Below are 17,502 nucleotides of genomic sequence, written 5' to 3' on the forward strand. Positions count from 1 at the left end.
AAGGGGGTGTGAGAGTGTGTGATGATAGGTGTGGGTGAGTGAGGGTGAGAGTTTGAGGGTGAGTGTTGTGAGGGTGTGAGGGTGTGAAGGTGAGTGAGGGTGTGCGAGTTTGAAGGTTGAGTGTGTGACTGTGTGTGGGTGAGGGTGAGGGTGTGTGAGGGTGAGGGGGTGTGAGGATTGTGAGGGTGAGGGGGTGATGGTGAGTGATGGTGTGTGAGGGTGAGTGGGTGAGGGTGTGTGAGGGTGAGGGGGTTGAGGTTTTGAGGATGAGTGAGGGTGTGTTGGTGAGTGATGGTGTGTGAGGGTGTGAGTGTGATTGAGGGTGTGTGAGTGTGTGAGGGAGGGTGAGGGTGAGTGAGGGTGTGTGAGGCTGAGGGTGAGGGTGGGTGAGGGTGTGAGTGTGAGGTGTTGTGATGATGCCTATAAGTGATCAGTTTTTCTCCGTGAATATTGTACACTTAAAATGTCTTAATGTTGTGAACGTTGTTTCAGAAGCTAAGAGAGACCTATGTAATGTTGATTGATGCTGGTATTTGCGCTGAATTAAAAAAGAAACACATCAGTAATTTTTTTAATATTATGCATTTAAAAAGTTATACATTTTTTAGTAAGGTACACATCAAATTGCACTGCAACAGCTTTGCTTGCATTAACATAGATGTGCAGTTATTTTGTTTGTGTTTGCTCATTAGAGACAATGTTTACCTCCTTTTAAATTTTTTACCACAGATGCATATTAATTGCTATGTTTAAATTTGTTTATTTTGTATTGTAGTTGTTGGGTTGGAGGGTGGACTTTGACAGTGTGAGGGTGAGTGGATGTGAAGGTTAGGGGGTGTGAGGGTGTGTGATGGTGTGTGAGGGTGAGTGAGGGTGACAGTGTGAGTGTGTGTGAAGGTTGTGAGGGTGAGGGGGTGAGGGTGTGTGAGGATGAGGGGGTGAGGGTAAGGGGGTGTGAGAGTGTGTGATGATAGGAGTGGGTGAGATTTTGAGGGTGAGTGAGGGTGAGTGTTGTGAGTGTGTGAGGGTGTGAAGGTGAGTGAGGGTGTGCGAGTTTGAAGGTTGAGTGTGTGACTGTGTGTGGGTGAGAGTTTGTGTGGGGGGTGAGGGTGAGGGAGTGATGGTGTGTGGGGTGAGTGGGTGAGGGTGTGAGGGTGAGTCAGGGTGTGTGAGGGTGAGGGGGTTGAGGTTGTGAGGGTGAGTGAGGGTGTGTTGGTGAGTGATGGTGTGTGAGGGTGATTGAGGGTGTGTGAGGGAGGGTGAGGGTGAGTGAGGGTGTATGAGGCTGAGGGTGAGGGTGGGTGAGGGTGTGAGTGGGGGGTGTTGTGATAATGCCTATAAGTGATCAGTTTTTCTCCATGAATATTGTACACTTAAAATGTATTAATGTTGTGAACGTTGTTTCAGAAGCTTGATGCTGGTATTTGCGCTGAATTCAAAAAGAAACACATCAGTTATTTATTGAATAATATGCATTAAAAAAGTTATCAATTTTTTTGTAAGGTACACATCAAATTGCACTGCAAAAGCTTCGCTTGCATTAACATAGATGCGCAGTTACTTTGTTTGTGTTTGCTCATTAGAGACAATGTTAACCTCCTTTTAAATTTTTTACCACAGATGTGTATTAATTGCTATGTTTAAATGTTTTTATTTTGTATTGTAGTTGTAGGGTGGAGTTGGAGGGTGGACTTTGACAGTGTGAGGGTGAGTGGATGTGAGGGTTAGGGGGTGTGTGGGTGTGTGATGGTGTGTGAGGGTGAGTGAGAGGGACGGTGTGAGTATGTGTGAGGGTTGTGATGGTGAGGGGGTGAGGGTGTGTGAGGATGAGGGGGTGAGTGTAAGGGGGTGTGAGAGTGTGTGATGATAGGTGTGGGTGAGTGAGGGTGAGAGTTTGAGGGTGAGTGAGGGTGAGTGTTGTGAGGGTGTGAAGGTGAGTGAGGGTGTGCGAGTTTGAAGGTTGAGTGTGTGAGTGTGTGTGTGTGGTTGTGGGCGAGGGTGTGTGAGGGGGTGTGAGGGTGAGGGGGTGATGGTGAGTGATGGTTTGTGAGGGTGAGTGGGTGAGGGTGAGTGAGGGTCTGTGAGGGTGAGGGGGTTGAGGTTGTGAGGGTGAGCGAGGGTGAGGGTGTGTTGGTGAGTGATGGTGTGTGAGGGTGTGAGGGTGTATGAGGATGTGTGAGGGTGTGAGGGAGGGTGAGGGTGAGTGGGGGTGTGTGAGGCTGAGGGTGAGGGGGGTGAGGGTGTGAGTGGGTGTGAGTGTGAGGTGTTGTGATGATGCCTATAAGTGATCAGTTTTTCTCTGTGAATATTGTACACTTAAAATGTAGTAATGTTGTGAACGTTGTTTCTGAAGCTAAAAGAGACCTATGTAATGTTGATTGATGCTGGTATTTGTGCTGAATTAAAAAAGAAACGCATCAGTAATTTTTTTAATATTATGAATTTAAAAAGTTATCAATTTTTTAGTAAGGTACACATCAAATTGCACTGCAAATGCTTCCCTTGAATTAACATAGATGCACAGTTATTTTGTTTGTGTTTGCTCATTAGAGACAATGTTTACCTCCTTTTAAATTTTTTACCAAAGATGCGTATTAATTGCTATGTTTACATTTGTTTATTTTTTGGAATTTTTTTTGGTTGCACATTTTTATAATGAAATGTCACTGTATATGTTTGCTAATTAGTATAAGTTAGCTTTTTTGTGATGGTGTTGTGGTGCTGACTAGTGTTATGGTGCTTATGTGTACTGCTGTGGTTGTGCTGAGTGGTGCTGTGTTGTTGTCTAGTGATAATGTTATGGTGATGGGTGACAATGTAGTTGTGGTCAAAGGTGATTTGGTGGTGCTGAGTGGTCCTGTGGTGGTGCTGAGTGATAATGTGGTGGTGCTGTATGATAATGTTGTTGTGATGAGTGATGCTGTAGTAGCGTTGAGTGATGATGTTGTGATGGTGAGTGGTGTTGTGGTGGTGGTGAGTGATGCTGGTGTGTTGCTGAGTGATGCTAGTGTGTCGCTGAGTAATGCTAGTGTGGTGCTGAGTAGTGCTGTGTTGGTGATGAGTGCTGCTGTGTTGGTGTTCACTGATCACCACCCCAGCATTACGCATCACCACTACAGCACCATTCATCATGACCACTGCATCACTGAGCACCACCAAAGCACCACTCAGCACCACCACAGTATCACTCAGCACCCCTACAGGCCCACTCTGCCCTTTCACAGCATCACTCTGCAGCACCACAGCAGCACTTTGCACAGCAACATTATTATACAGCACTACCACCTGAGCTATTGGCATTGTAAATGGCAATCCCTTTTATCTATGTGCTTTGGTTTGGAGTGGATTGGATATATGTGGTTTGAAGTGGAATTATGTGTGTTGAGTTCGGGGGGAATTGTGTGGTATGCAGTGTATTTGTATGGTGTATGGAATTTAGGTGTCATAGTGTGCAGTGGAATTATGTGGATAGTAACTATGTGGTTGTGAGTGTACTGGAATTATCTGGAGTGGGATTGTGTCATGAAGTGTAATTATGTGATATGATTGCGTTGTGGATTTGTATGTAGTGTAGTTTAATTATTTGGTGTGCTGTTGAATTTTGTGGCATGATGTGGAATTGTGTGTTGTGGATTGAATTGATGTGGTGTCTTACATATTTATAATTCATGGTAGCCCTGTCTGCCTATTTTTAGTAGAAAACATGTTGTATTATACCACTGTCTCTTGCTGGTGTGGAAAAACTCACCTTAGTAAAACATTATTTGTTGTATGTGCTATAGTAAGACAATTCAAAAGAAAGAAGGGAAAAATGCATTTTTCATTTTTGAATAGCTACAAGTGTGTAATCTGATGTTTAGTTATTGAAATAAATGTTGCCTAACGCTATTTACGTGTGGAGTTGGAGGGTGGATTAGTAGTTGGAGGGTGGAGTTGTAGTTGGAGGGTGGAGTTGTAGGGTGGTATTGTAGTTGTAGGGTGGAGTTGGAGGGTGGACTTGGACGGTGTGAGTGTAAGGGTGAGACTGCCGAGGCATGGGGCATAGGAACACTGGATAATGGGGGCTGGAAACGTAGAGCAATGGGTAGCACATGCAGAAAAGTCAGGAAAAAACACACCAGGGGAATGCCAGGACAAGGGGGCATGAAGGCAGCTGCAAGGATACACAGACACGGAAACAGGGAAGTTATTATACGTATACAAGGACACGGGGCACAGGAGACACAGCAACATGGAGACAAGTGCACAGGAGAAAGAAAGAGGGAAGATGGAGACAGTAAACCATGGGCACAGAGACATACAGGCATTAGGACAGGAAAGCACATGGACAATCAAGCAAATGCAGCATGGGAACAGGAAAGGACAGTGAAAGAGAGAGATAGGGACAGGAAAGTAAGACAGAGAACGGGAAACACGGATGACAAAAAACACGAAGATGAGGTAGATAATAAGAGTATCCAGCAGGTCTTTGGGACAATTAGACCCTGGAAAGAGCACAGTTGTTAGGGAACCAATCGGCATGGTGTATTGAAAATTACAACAGATGGAGTAGTAATATACAGGACTCTCTTGCTGGATTTCTAAAAACTCGCCGGGTTTTTGACTATGTGTTTTCACCTCTGCTGTGGGGAGGGGGAGGAGAAATGCGACACAGCCGCAGCAGGGGGAGGAGCGGGGAGAGTGGTGTTGCCTAGTCTCATTGCTTGATTTTTGCTCCTGAGAAAGTGTTACTAATAGTTGTTGAATGTCAAAATGCAACTGTCTACGGTTCCTGTGCATTTAAACTTCACACTGAAAAGATGATTATGGCGATGTAAAAAAGGCTTTAATACTCCCAGTGGGAATTAGGAGAGCCCCAGAATCCGTCGCTTCTTCGCACCAGAGTACTCCACCAAATAGAAAACAAAGACGAGAAGGGTGGGCTAGCGTTCAATACAATTCATTCTTTTTTAGCAGTGTTAGACGATGAACAATCGCCACAGAGAAGCAGGGAAGAAAAATAGAGTGAATGAATACCAAACGGGTTTTATCAGAAATGGAAGTGTAAGTTAATGAGAAGACAGAGAAGAGGCTGGAGACGACGAGGGACCGGTTAGGCGAGAAACTGAAAGGAAACCAGCAGAAACAAGACGGCGGGCATTGCTGTGGGGAGGGGGGAGGAGAAATGCAACACGGCCGCAGCAGGGGGCGGAGCGGGCAGAGCAGCATTGCCTAGTCTCATTGCTTGATTTTTGCTCCAGAGAAAGTGTTACTAATAGTTGTTGAATGTCCTGCCTAGAATAATGCAACCTAAATGGGAGAAAATACAATAGGAGCAAAATCAGAAAAACACTCCTCTGTAATTTAGGTGCAAGCTTCTACATAAAACAATATACACACTCTTGTAGCGAACAATAAAAAGACTCAGGTGGAGTCTGGTTGAAGACTCCACCTGAGTCTTTTTATTGTTTTATGTAGAAGCTTGCACCTAAATTAGAGGAGTGTTTTTCTGATTCTGCTCCTATTGTATTTTCTCCCATTTAGGTTGCATTATTCTAGGCAGGACCAAGTGGCCTGTCCCACTACAGACCTTAACCAAGGTTGTATGAAGTTTTTAAATATATTTTTCTCACTGTGTAGTACGAGCACCAAGGTCCTGAGGAATTGCTAGTTTAGCATGAAACATGTCGACCTCAACTGAGGGTTGCAGATAGTTTTGCCACATACTAGCGTAGCATCTATCTCCCCTCCCACCATTTTAATCAAGGGAGTTAGCCACGTGAATAAATACCCTTGTGGACTAACCCACCTTTTTTAATCAATCACCACCCTTTCACGACTACACAATCACCTTCCCTCTCACACGCATGCACCATATGGCTGGAACAAAAGATCTCCACTAAAGAGCCCCTTCGCGGGTGCCCGTCAGACATTGCAGCGCCAGTCCGACGACGAGCAGGACCCATATGATGAAGCATGACACATAGCTTGCTGGGTGTGTGAGGGTTCTAGTTCCCAAGAGGGAATTCCCCCTTCCCTCTTGGCCTTTGCTTCTACTCCACCACACACACTCTCCTTCCCTTCCACCCTATCGTCCTGGGGAACTGTGTGTACTCTCTTTGTTGCTATTGAATTGGACACACACACTGGACCCCGTTAAATATTGTCCACCGAAGATTCCACTCCTTGTTAAATAATAGCTCTTCTGCCACTGCCTGATTGCCCCTATAGGGTTGTCAAAACTGACTTTCGCTGGCCTAAAAATTATACTGAAAATGGATAGCATGCCCAGATTGGTGCATCAATTTCAGGCACTTTGGCATTAAAATCCCTCTTAAGTACCTGGGCCGATTTCAATACTTTTGCACCATACTCATAAGAGAAGGGAAAAAGGCTAGACTGAAAAGATCACCTAGTTGCTCTCTGAAAGACGGAGGATTCCTCATGCTGGACCTCTGCTTACATTTCGATGCTAAAACAAAAGAACAGGGTGTGGACCCTATTGATCAGGCAGCGTTAGGAAGGCCATACACAGTGTGCATGGTGGCATGTATGGGTGATGGAATACATACATAGTCAGGTGGGCAGGTGACACGCAAAAGTCATGGTGAATACTGCACAACATTAACCCGTTTACCGCGGCAGCAATTCCGCTTTGGTGCAGGCGTACCATTGCGTGGGCGGGGCCGCGTAGCCCAACAGACTTTCGCAGCACTACCGGGGTAGTGCTCACAATGGCCGTTGGTCGTTGAACGCACGCAACTTGGTTAAGGTTCCTCTTTAAACGGTAATATCTTCCGCCAACATGACAAGCTGCCCACTGCTGGTTCTGTGGTCTGCATTCAGGAGACCTAGGGAAAAAAGTATGATACGACGTTTAGAGGAGCATGAAGTGGTTTTAAGAAAAGAGGTGGCAGTAGAGAATCACCAGGAGAGCGTTAGAAAAAAAGGCATTCCCAGTAAATTAGATGAGGTCAGGAGCAATAGTGTCTTGTTGTAATTTACTTTTGTGACTTCTTGGGGAGCCATTGTTGAATTTCCTTTCATTTTTAAGAGTGAACCTGTATTAGGTGATTCTCCGGTACTGTCTTTGGTTGAAAGTGCTGACATATAACTCTCCGTTCACTCACATCACAGGATCACACTCCTCGTGAAACTCGTGCCGAAAACGTATTTGTGAAGCAGGAAAAAAACTGAATCCGTGTCCAGGTTTGAGCTAGTCGTGTCTGCCTATGTGAGCACACAAAAACCATCACTTAGGCCTCGCATGCAGAATTATTTTGATAATTAATTCTGAGTTGTGCCGTTTGCATGACTACACACGATTAATTAATGTGCTCGTGGGTGATTACTTGATGGCATGTAGCAGCAGAACATGCGTGTATGCTTCCCTTTTTTGCTCCCCGAAGATATAATGAAGAGTGATAACTCTGCTAAGAGCAACCTGCTATTTTTATCTCCCTGGAAATATGAGCCCATCTCCGTTCAATATTTCACATACATTATGTTTCTGTATTGCCACATTCATTTGCTAAAGGTTACATGTATTTTCATTGGGGCGGGGGATTTTCTGATGCTAAGTGCTAATGCAAAATGAATGCGCCGTGGTGCTTTCTAGAAGGAGCGCGCGGCCCATCAGTGCCAATCAGTTGAACGGCGTAAGCAGGGTGCTGAGAGACAGGTGTTTTACCTCAAATTTAGCAGTGGTAGAAATAGAAAACAACTCAATGCAATGCCTAAAACTGTTTAAGTCGTTGACTATTCATAGAGTACTCCACTGACAGCAGAATGCACACTCCTGGCACCAGGATTTTTGTATAATCTACATTTTCCCACTCAATGTATGTATTACACGTGGTTAACTTTATTATGCCTCCTCTCCTCTGTCTCATTACTTTCCTTACAAACTGAGACAGGTTAGAACTAACAAAACCCGGACTTCATAAATAGAAGTCTTTTTTCTCTTTCAACTCTGCTCCCCAGGCAACCTTTACTGAACATAGATCACTTCATGTAATACCCCCCTCACAAAGTATACATCATAACCGCTCCAGGTGGAAAGGACATAAAACAGACTTGCCATGATGAAAAAGAGACTAAGGGACAGATTTATCAAAGTGGTACAAAAGGGGGTGGTGATGGACGGAGCATCTGAACCAATCAAACACTCACACCCAGTCAACAGATCTGGGTTTAATCCATCACAGTTCTTTAGCCCACTCTGCCACCCCAGTGTGTTTTGCAGATTTATCAAAGTGTCACCCAACACAGTGTAGCATCCAAAAATGTGTGGCAAGGAGGGAACAAGAGAGTGCCATTTCTACAGAGCTATGGCACTCTCCTCCCCTCTTCCTTGAGCAAGTGCAGAATGTTTGTGCTGTGTGCCACACACACACTTTTGTGCCATAGTGCAAGGGTGTATGTACGTGTGAGTCTCGCATAGGACTTGTATTGAAAGGGTTCCTTTCCAGTACGAAATACTATGCCTAGAGCACTTTAAAAAAGTTTCCCATTTTGTGTGTGTGCTGTACAGTGCAGCGCATGTGCAAAGTAAAAACAAAGGAGAAATGAAAACATTTCTCCTTTTAACCCCTTCACTGCGGCGGCAATTCCGCCGCAGTGCTAAGGGGGCAGGTTGGAAATGCGGTGGTCGCATGCTGGTGACGGAACCGCTCCGTCATCAGCGTCGGTTGCGCTGTGCTTATGACTGAGCGGTTCCGTCATGGCCCCGCCCGCTCAATAGAACGCCCAGAGCAGGCGCGGAATCCGCGCCGCGCAGGGGCGTCGGGCGGGCCATGATGGAACCGCTCCTTTATCAGCACAGCGCCACCGCAGCTGATGACAGAGCGGTTCCGTCATCAGCAGGGGAGGGGTTAATGCCTGCTTTTAAAAGGCATTAATTGTTTACGCAAAACCCTGTCTCAGTGTTTTGGTAGATAGGGTTTTGTGTCAAAAGGAATAGTTGGAATCATGGGAACTCCCCCTTGAGGCTAAGCAATGCAAAGCAACACCTCGTGCTACTTTGCATTTACTTTTAGGCAATTTCCAGCACAAAAAAAGTTTTGCGTTAGAAAGAAAGCAATAAAAGCATTTTGTGTTTGTTTGCATCAATTTTGTTACACAAAACAGCGCAACATGTTGATAAATCTGCCCCTAAGTGTAATGAAGATTCCCACATGTAGTACAGGAACTGCTGTCACAGCTACTCCTCATTATTTTCTTATAATGTTAGGGGTGGGGATGTGGCCTAAAGGCCACAGCTGCTCATTTTGGAGCTGGACAACTAGGCTTGAGTCCCAACGTCAGCAAAACGTCCTATGATTTTGAGTAAATCGCGTAATTTCCTTGTGCCTAAAAAAACAAAATGGATCTGAACGTTTGTAATCTAATCTGGTGCTCACATTAAACTCTAATGCCCTTGTGCTAAGTTCGTGCTACATAAAAACTGCACAAAAAAGGCTTATACCACAGCATCAGAAAATCATGATTGAGACATACTAAAATTATGACTGAGAAAGAAAAACACACCATAATCAGATGCAACACATCAGGAATGCACTATTAATGAACAGCTTTGTTATTTATTAATTAAACTCAGAACTCAGAATCTGTCAAAAGAAGTTCTGCCCACATCCCTATCAGGTATCTGTATCCAATAATGTCAAACAAAGTAAAAGAAGAACCCTTGGTAATGATCCCACAGGCATTAAATAATCCAATTCGAAGGCCGATGCTCACCAGCCCACAGCCCCGGAAACAAATCGCTCTGATCCACAGGGAGCTTGATGATGTCACTCAAAACATAAACTCAGGAACTGAGAGTTTTGCTCTATGTGCTCTTGGTAGTAGTAGCTCTTTTATTAGTTGCGGCTGCTGTGCCGGAGGAGTGGTGGGGCAAAGGGTACGGTGGAACACAGGGAGGTCAGAGGAGGGAGGGGAAATGGACAAGGAAACATAAAAAAATAGGGAAAAATAACTTACCCGCCGCTCTTCTCCATGTCCTCGCTGCAGCACAGGTTCCCCTGTGGCCAATATTGATGATGCTCTCAGGTTTGAAAGCAGCATCAGGGTTGGCCTGAGCGCTGTTAATTTGCACTCCCAGAGAGACTGGGAGCCTGTGCTTTGCTGTCTCGAAACCCAGCAACACAGCTAGGTTGGAGACAGCTCAGTATGCATGTTGCATATCCGACATGCGCACCAATCACAGTGCAACCTCTCCCTCTGTCACTGCCCTCGCAATGACCCCGCCCCCAAGACTCAGCCAGCCCTCAGAACTTGAAAATAAAATAATTATAAACCAGTTTTATTATCCTTTAATTTTCCACTTTTTGAGACTGGCAAGGAAGGGCCACGCCCCTCAAACCTTATATCAGAGCCCCAAAATTCACAAACAACAACTCACAAGACCTACATGCTACGTGTTAGAAATGGGGTCTCTAGTTGGCAGAGGTAGGTAGCTATGTTCAAATAGGGACCCTTGCTTCTAGTCAGGGTAAGGGGGATACACACATTAGATTCCCCTGCTCATCCCCTGGGTAGCTTGACTTGAGCAGACAGACTTATCACAAATGCAATGTGTTAAGTATTTGTACTCAAAACACATAGTAATACAGTGATAACACCACAAATGGACACCACACCAGTTTAGAAAAATACGTTATCTTTATCTAAACTTGACAAGACCAAAATGACAAAAATCCAACATACAAGTATTATGACTATGACTTAAAAAAGAGTTCAAACAACTAGGTCCATAGAAAAGGATGGGTGATTTCTCTCAAAGTACCTGTAGTTGGGACAAAATTCACAAGGCCAAACAGCCGCGCAGATGGGAAGCATCGAAAAACAAAGAGATGCATCAGTTTCTGAGACCATGTGGAGGTGATGCAACAGTTCTGCTGCATATAGAAGTAATACGTCAAATCCGGTCTGTAAGGGGAAGTGCTGCGTATATTCCGAGGCAGTTCTGGTCCGCGGGTGATGCATCGGGAAAACTTGCCGCACAGGTATGATTTGTGGAAATTGAAGATGCGTCGGCATTCACTGCGGTGGCATAGAGCGGCGCAACATTGGTTTCTTCAGCCGCGATCCCTCGATTTGTCGATTCTTGCAGCTTCGACACATGCTGCTTCGGTTTCAGCAGCGGCTCGGTGATGCGTGAAGATTCTTCTCGCACAGCGGTGCTGCATTGGAAAAACAGCTGCAAGAACAGCGATTTGTTAATGTTCTTGTAGATATGTTGCTTTTCCAGCTCTCAACAGCAGGAACAACATCCAGAGACCCAACACAGTCACAGGCACCTTTTAGCAGGTCAGAACTCCCAGCAAGGAAGTTCAGGGGAGCTGGGGGTGAAGTCTTTGTTTCCCTGAGACTTCAGAACAGAAGACAAGCTCTACTTCAGCCCTTGGAGATCTTCCTCAAGCAGGGGGACACAGCAAAGCCATTGCCCTTTCCTTGGCAGAAACAGCTACTGCAGGCCAGAATCTGACAGCACAGAGCGAATGGGCAGTACTCCTCCTCCAGTTTCTCCAGCTCTTCTCCTTGGCAAAGGTTCATCTTAATTCCTGGAGTAGTCTAAAGTTCAGGGGATTAAGGTCAAATACTTGTACTCCAAAATGTTCTATTTGTGCAAGGGTCTCTGAGCCTAGTCCAAACCAGTTCTGGTGCAGTAAGACCACAGGCGGTGGAGACCGCATTGTGCAAGGAAGACAGGCCCCATTCAGGTGCAAGAAAAACTCCCACTGGCTGTTTACAGTGAATGCTTATCCCCAGGCCCTGTCACTCCAAAACCAGACAGCAAATACACAAACAGGCAAAGACTCCCAGAAGGGTTAAACAAGAAAATGCCTACTTTCAAAAAGTGCCATTTTCAACCACACAATTTAAAAAACATCTTTACTAAAATATTTGTTATTAAATTCTGAGTTCAGAGAGCCTAAACTTTATTTCTCTATCTTGTCCTAATGAGAAATTATACTTGTAAGATGTTAAATGTACTTTGGGACATATAGCCTTTCAATAGTGAAAAACTAAATTGAAAGTATTTCACTATCAGGACCTGTCACACACACCAGTACATGTCCTACCTTTCACAGACACTGCACCCTGCCCATGAGGGGTACCTTGGTCCTACCATAGGGGTGCCTTACATGTACGAAAAGGCAAGGTTAGGGCCTGGAAAGTGGGTGCACTTGCCAGGTCGACATGGCAGTTCATAACTGCACGCAGACACTGCAGTGGCAGGTTTGAGATACCTTTTCAGGGCTACTCATGTAGGTGGCACTATAAGTGCTGCACGTCCACTAGTAGCATTTGATTTACAGCCCCTGGCACACTCAGTGCACTTCACTAGGATCTTACCAGTAAATCAAAAATGCCAAACATGGCAACGCCAATCTATAAACACAATTTACACTGAGAGCATATGCACCTCAGCACTGATTAGCAGTGGCAAAGTGCCTAGAGTCCTATAGCCAACAACAACTGGTCAGGAAAACGTAGGAGGAAGGAAGCAAAAAGTTTGGGGATAACCCTGCAAAAGGGGCCAAGTCCAACATTGCAACCCTGCCTAACTTGCTCTCCCTTTTCCCCACAAAAACTGCTTCCTATCCAGGTGGGCCTGGGACAAAACCCTGGACAAAATGGAAGGCAGAACAAAGTTAAAATGCTGAAAACTTAAAATATTCAAACACCAATGAATCAGGGAAAAGATTGACGACTACTACTTAACAGATGCAAGAAGTATCAAGGGTTTGTTAAAGACATTACTAAATGTAAAAGTCTTCACAACTCTGAAGTGCCAGGAACAGTGTATACTTAATAGCTGAAGTATACATAAATTAAGGAATTAAAATTTTAATCAATGTATACCTCTCCAGGGATTATCACTGAAAGCCTCAGAAAATACAAGTAAGAAACGTCTGTCCCTAAACAATAACAGAAAATGAATATCAGGCAAAATCAAAGTTGACCTAAACTTCTACCTTGGCCAATCCGTATCTGTGCTAGATTATAATATCCAAAATAGTAAAAGTGTGAGACGCTAATGAAAGTATTGAAATGAACAGCATTAGTGCCAGGACACCCACCCTCAGCCTTGGCTGGTTGGGTCTTACAGCTGAAGCAACCTCAGATCACCAATCCCTGTCTCTCACAAGTAACACAATATTGTCATGGAGGGTACTGCGGCGGACACAATACATACCCTCCTACACTCTGCAGATGTTACCCACTACCCCCTGACCAGACTTCAAACTCGCTGGGAGGCAAATAGGTGCCACTCAATTAGTGACACGGATTAGGATACGTTTCTTGAGTATCTAAGGAGTCACTCAAAATGCTAGGTTACAGCAGATACAATTCCATGAGGGGCACAGGGCGTGCATGTCCCCATTGTAATAAGCAAGCTACAGCCCAATCGAGTGGTTTGTTGCCTCAGCTGCTATGCCAAAACGGCTGATTTATTTTCATATGATGTAAAGTTGCCTGGTAATCGCCTAGTTCTGGCAGAGATATAGGCTCTGCTACAGTGGGTGGTGGGTCATGAGACATACACAATCCCACAAGCATGTCTCGTGGGCATATCCTCCCGTCCTTAGCATGGCAGGACAGTGACAAAGTTTGCTAGTCTCCTACTGACAAGGGCGAAACAGGCCATAATATTGGCATGGAAATACGTTTCTGGTCCCCATACTAAGCAATAGCTAACGGGTCTATACATTTGTGACCAGCAAAAGTGCAGAAGAGGCCCGAGGGCTATGTAAATATATAACACATTGCCAGGGAGTATGGTGAGTTGCACATAGCATTGTCCATAGCCGAGAACGATGATGCAAGATCCTCTTGAGACACTTACCAAGCTCTGCCGCAGCTTGGCATGTTACCACCTATAAATAAAGGTGGTGAGCCTTATAATTATGGGAACTTGTTTTCCTTCACCCCATTTTGGACAGTTATGTAAAAAGCACTTTCGACTACGTATGCACCCTCTGGCAGATGATATAACTCATGTCACTCTTATATGTCTTGTTTTGGGGTTGCTCACCTCCCCTCCTGTTTAAGCCATGGAGAAAGTTAAAGTTCAGGTTTGGTTATGAGTTGTCATACCATGGTATATGTAGTTTTCGTGAATTTGGCAATATACCTCGGGACCTGGGGATCTGGGTTCGAGTCTCGGTAACAACACTAAGCATCCTGTGATTCTGGGCAAATCGCGTAATCTCCCCGTGCCTAACAAAAAAAATGAATGTGTGTCCTCATGTAACGTAACTGGTGCTATGTAAAGCGCTCTGATACCCGATTCGGTTCGGGTCAAGGTCGTGCTATATAACACTCAGCAAAAAAAAAAAAGAAAAGATGAACAGACTTTAAAATAATATGATTTCATATATCATAGAACAGTAACAGAAACAGTAAAATTATATAGTTAATATACCTAACAGGTAACGTTAATGTCTGTACCAAGGAGAGCTTGAAAACGCAGATACTTGTTAATGCATATATGTATATCTTGCAATTTCATTTAGCTGATAGCTTTATTGCAGATTCTAACATCTAAATTAAATTCATGTTAAAAAGAAGTCGTTTTATGACACCCTTTCATTGTGGAGGGCAGAAACTCCCTTTCAGGCAACACTGTGCATGTAAGGTGCTCTGATGCTCTCTAAGGGTCTTTCATAGTCAGCACTACTTCACAAAGTAGTTTGTTGGATTGAAGGATCTCATGCCTTTGACTCAGGTGATGTTCAATATTCATCAGGGGCAGGTACAGTCCTCAGAAAAATCCTCCCACATCAATGAGTTGCCGAAACATTATAGACCTTTGGTCCTTCATCTTCCATGTCACGGGTCTCATGGGAAGTCTTCCATAGGAGGCTTTGTTAATGCCAACATTCTACAGTTGATCTGTTGATCTTAGGTATCATTTGCTATATATTATCACTGAAAATCTCAAAGTTAAAAACTGAGAAAAGTATGAAGGAATAAGTTGTAATGCCCCAATCACTTACTGTTTATATTAATTAAAAGATCAATAAAAAGTTAATTAGAGCATATTATTATATCATGTAAGATTTAATTGTAAATAGAATAAATCTTATAAATCCATCACATCCAGATATATTAATCAGGGAGTCTTGTTCATCTGTTTCCAAGTGCACTTTATTGAAGTTTTAATTACATGCGTACATCAGGCCAGCCAACGTGTTTCATCCAACAGGGTTTCATCAGGGCTGTAAAATTGTTTATTAAAAATATAGATACGCCTGTGTGTCATTTGTAAAAAGATACTCATATATTACTATTTATACCAAATCACCAAAATCCCACAATATTGGTAAACCTGCTGTCCACGACCCCCTGCCTATGTACACTCTACGTTATGTCCATAACACAAACACCAACTGTCTTTATCTCCATTTAAATCATATGTGTTGTTTAGTGTCAAAACAATAGCAACACAGATTGTTTATGCCACATAAAGCTAGACATTCAGTGTGTATCCCTTCGACAGGATCTAAAAAGAGCTCATCATGTTGGGCAACATTCATAGCGAATTGATGATTTATAAATTATTCAGAATAACCATTAGAACCAATATTAATGCAGAGCAGTTATACTGTAAAGGCTAAACATTACACATTTCTCAAGTGGAATACTCTTGAAATGAGAAAACATAGGGTCATTATGTTGAGCAAAACTCCTAACCAACCGATATTATTGTAGAACATTTATGTTGAGCATTTGCACAGGCAGTACCATATAATAGGGACTTTGAGTAAATTAAATGTGCCAACTGGGTGTATAACAATTGTAACATATTTAAAAAGGAGAGCATAAACACTTTAACTCTGGTTAGCAGGGGTAACGAGCACAGAGTTCCACAACCAACAAAAATAATGTTGAATAAAAAAACTAAAAAAAATCCCTGGTGACCTTGCAAGAATGACAAATTTGCAACATTGCTAGTTTCCAAATGGAGATAGTACATCATGCTATAGGTCATTAAATCTAGTTCCCATCCCTGCATTGACAATCATTTAATGATTGTGCAAAGGCATGCAGATTTACCACTGTTTTCTTATTATATGTTGTGTAGTAGATTTGTGGTTTTTACTATAGACCTGTTCATACTGAGATATATTAAAGTGTTGTTCTTGTGCATAACATTACAACTCTGGGTTTACGTTCATTATTGGAACTCCGAAAGCTACATTGTACTGTACCACGACTCAACATATCACCCCCTCCCTTGAGCTGAGTTTTAACAAACCTACCAAGTCCACTGGCAAAGCAAGGAGGCTTGGGAGACCACCTTTCCATCACAGACCATGTGCCCAGTTTCCGGGTTATGCCTGCAATGTCACTTTGGATAATGCACGACTGCCCCTGTAACTGCAATTATTGTAAAAAGGTCTAACAGTACCCCAATACATTTCTAGGGACATCAACATTTGCAGCGATGCTGTTTATGGTTATTCCACGAGGTGAGTCATCAAGGTCATAAAACCTTGCGGCCATTGCCTCAATATCGCTTTTCCACGGCGTGGATTTCATTGAAAAATTGTACTCTTGTTATTTTCGGAAATCAATACAAATCGGCTCTACACGTCCACATTTCCTGCTAGATTGTCTGCATATAGTTAGTTTGAATCACCCTTTTCACCATGTATGATAGATCCGCAGATCTACTTTTTCCTCCCTGCCGACCTTGAGTCACCTATAATATGATGTATATAAAGAGGTGATCATTTAAAACTGCACCCTTTGAAGCCCTGCCCCTGCTACATTTTCTGATTCTGTTCTGCCCGTCTCACCTTAAAGAAGTACTGCACCCTTTGCCCTATGTGTCATCCTTCTCTGCTATGTCTGCCACATTCCGATGTTTACCATGTTTGTTTTGCACTCATTTTTCTCAGAAGACCACACATAAAAACTGGCAATTTATGACCCACTTCAGATACCAGAATCTCTTGCAGCTCTTTCTCCTGAGTCTTGAGAGAGCTCCAGGTCGCAGCAATGCTTTTTACACCCTCATGTGCTGTCCTTTGCCTTCTGAGTGCAGTGGCTTCCATCAGGACAAAAGATGAAAGCTCAGCATACCGCATTTTAGTTGCAGTCCCCCGTGCTTAAACAAAGCCAGCTCAAGCAATGCGGCCGGAACTGTTTATCTGACAGAGTCTGCCACTGTCTGCACAGATTTATTTTGCTCTTAGTGTGATGGCTTTGGCCCTGATTACGAATTGCATAGTACGAGTTGGGTGCAAACTTCACATGTGAAAATTACAATACAGTGAGGTAACACTATGCCAATACCATGCAAATATGAGTTAAACCCATTGGAATGACAAATTGCCACATAGGAGAGGATTTAATCCCCCAAAAAAATGGAATTCTCAATTCTGTTGGATTTAATTCATACACATGCCAGAGGGTCTGAGCAGAGCCACACTGGGACCATCCATGCCGTAACGGTGACACAACCACGTCAACTTGTACAGGTTCACGACGACTCTACACCCGAAC

Source organism: Lissotriton vulgaris, chromosome 1_1, assembly GCF_964263255.1.
Source record: "Lissotriton vulgaris chromosome 1_1, aLisVul1.2, whole genome shotgun sequence".
NCBI classification, from domain to species: Eukaryota; Metazoa; Chordata; class Amphibia; order Caudata; family Salamandridae; genus Lissotriton; species Lissotriton vulgaris.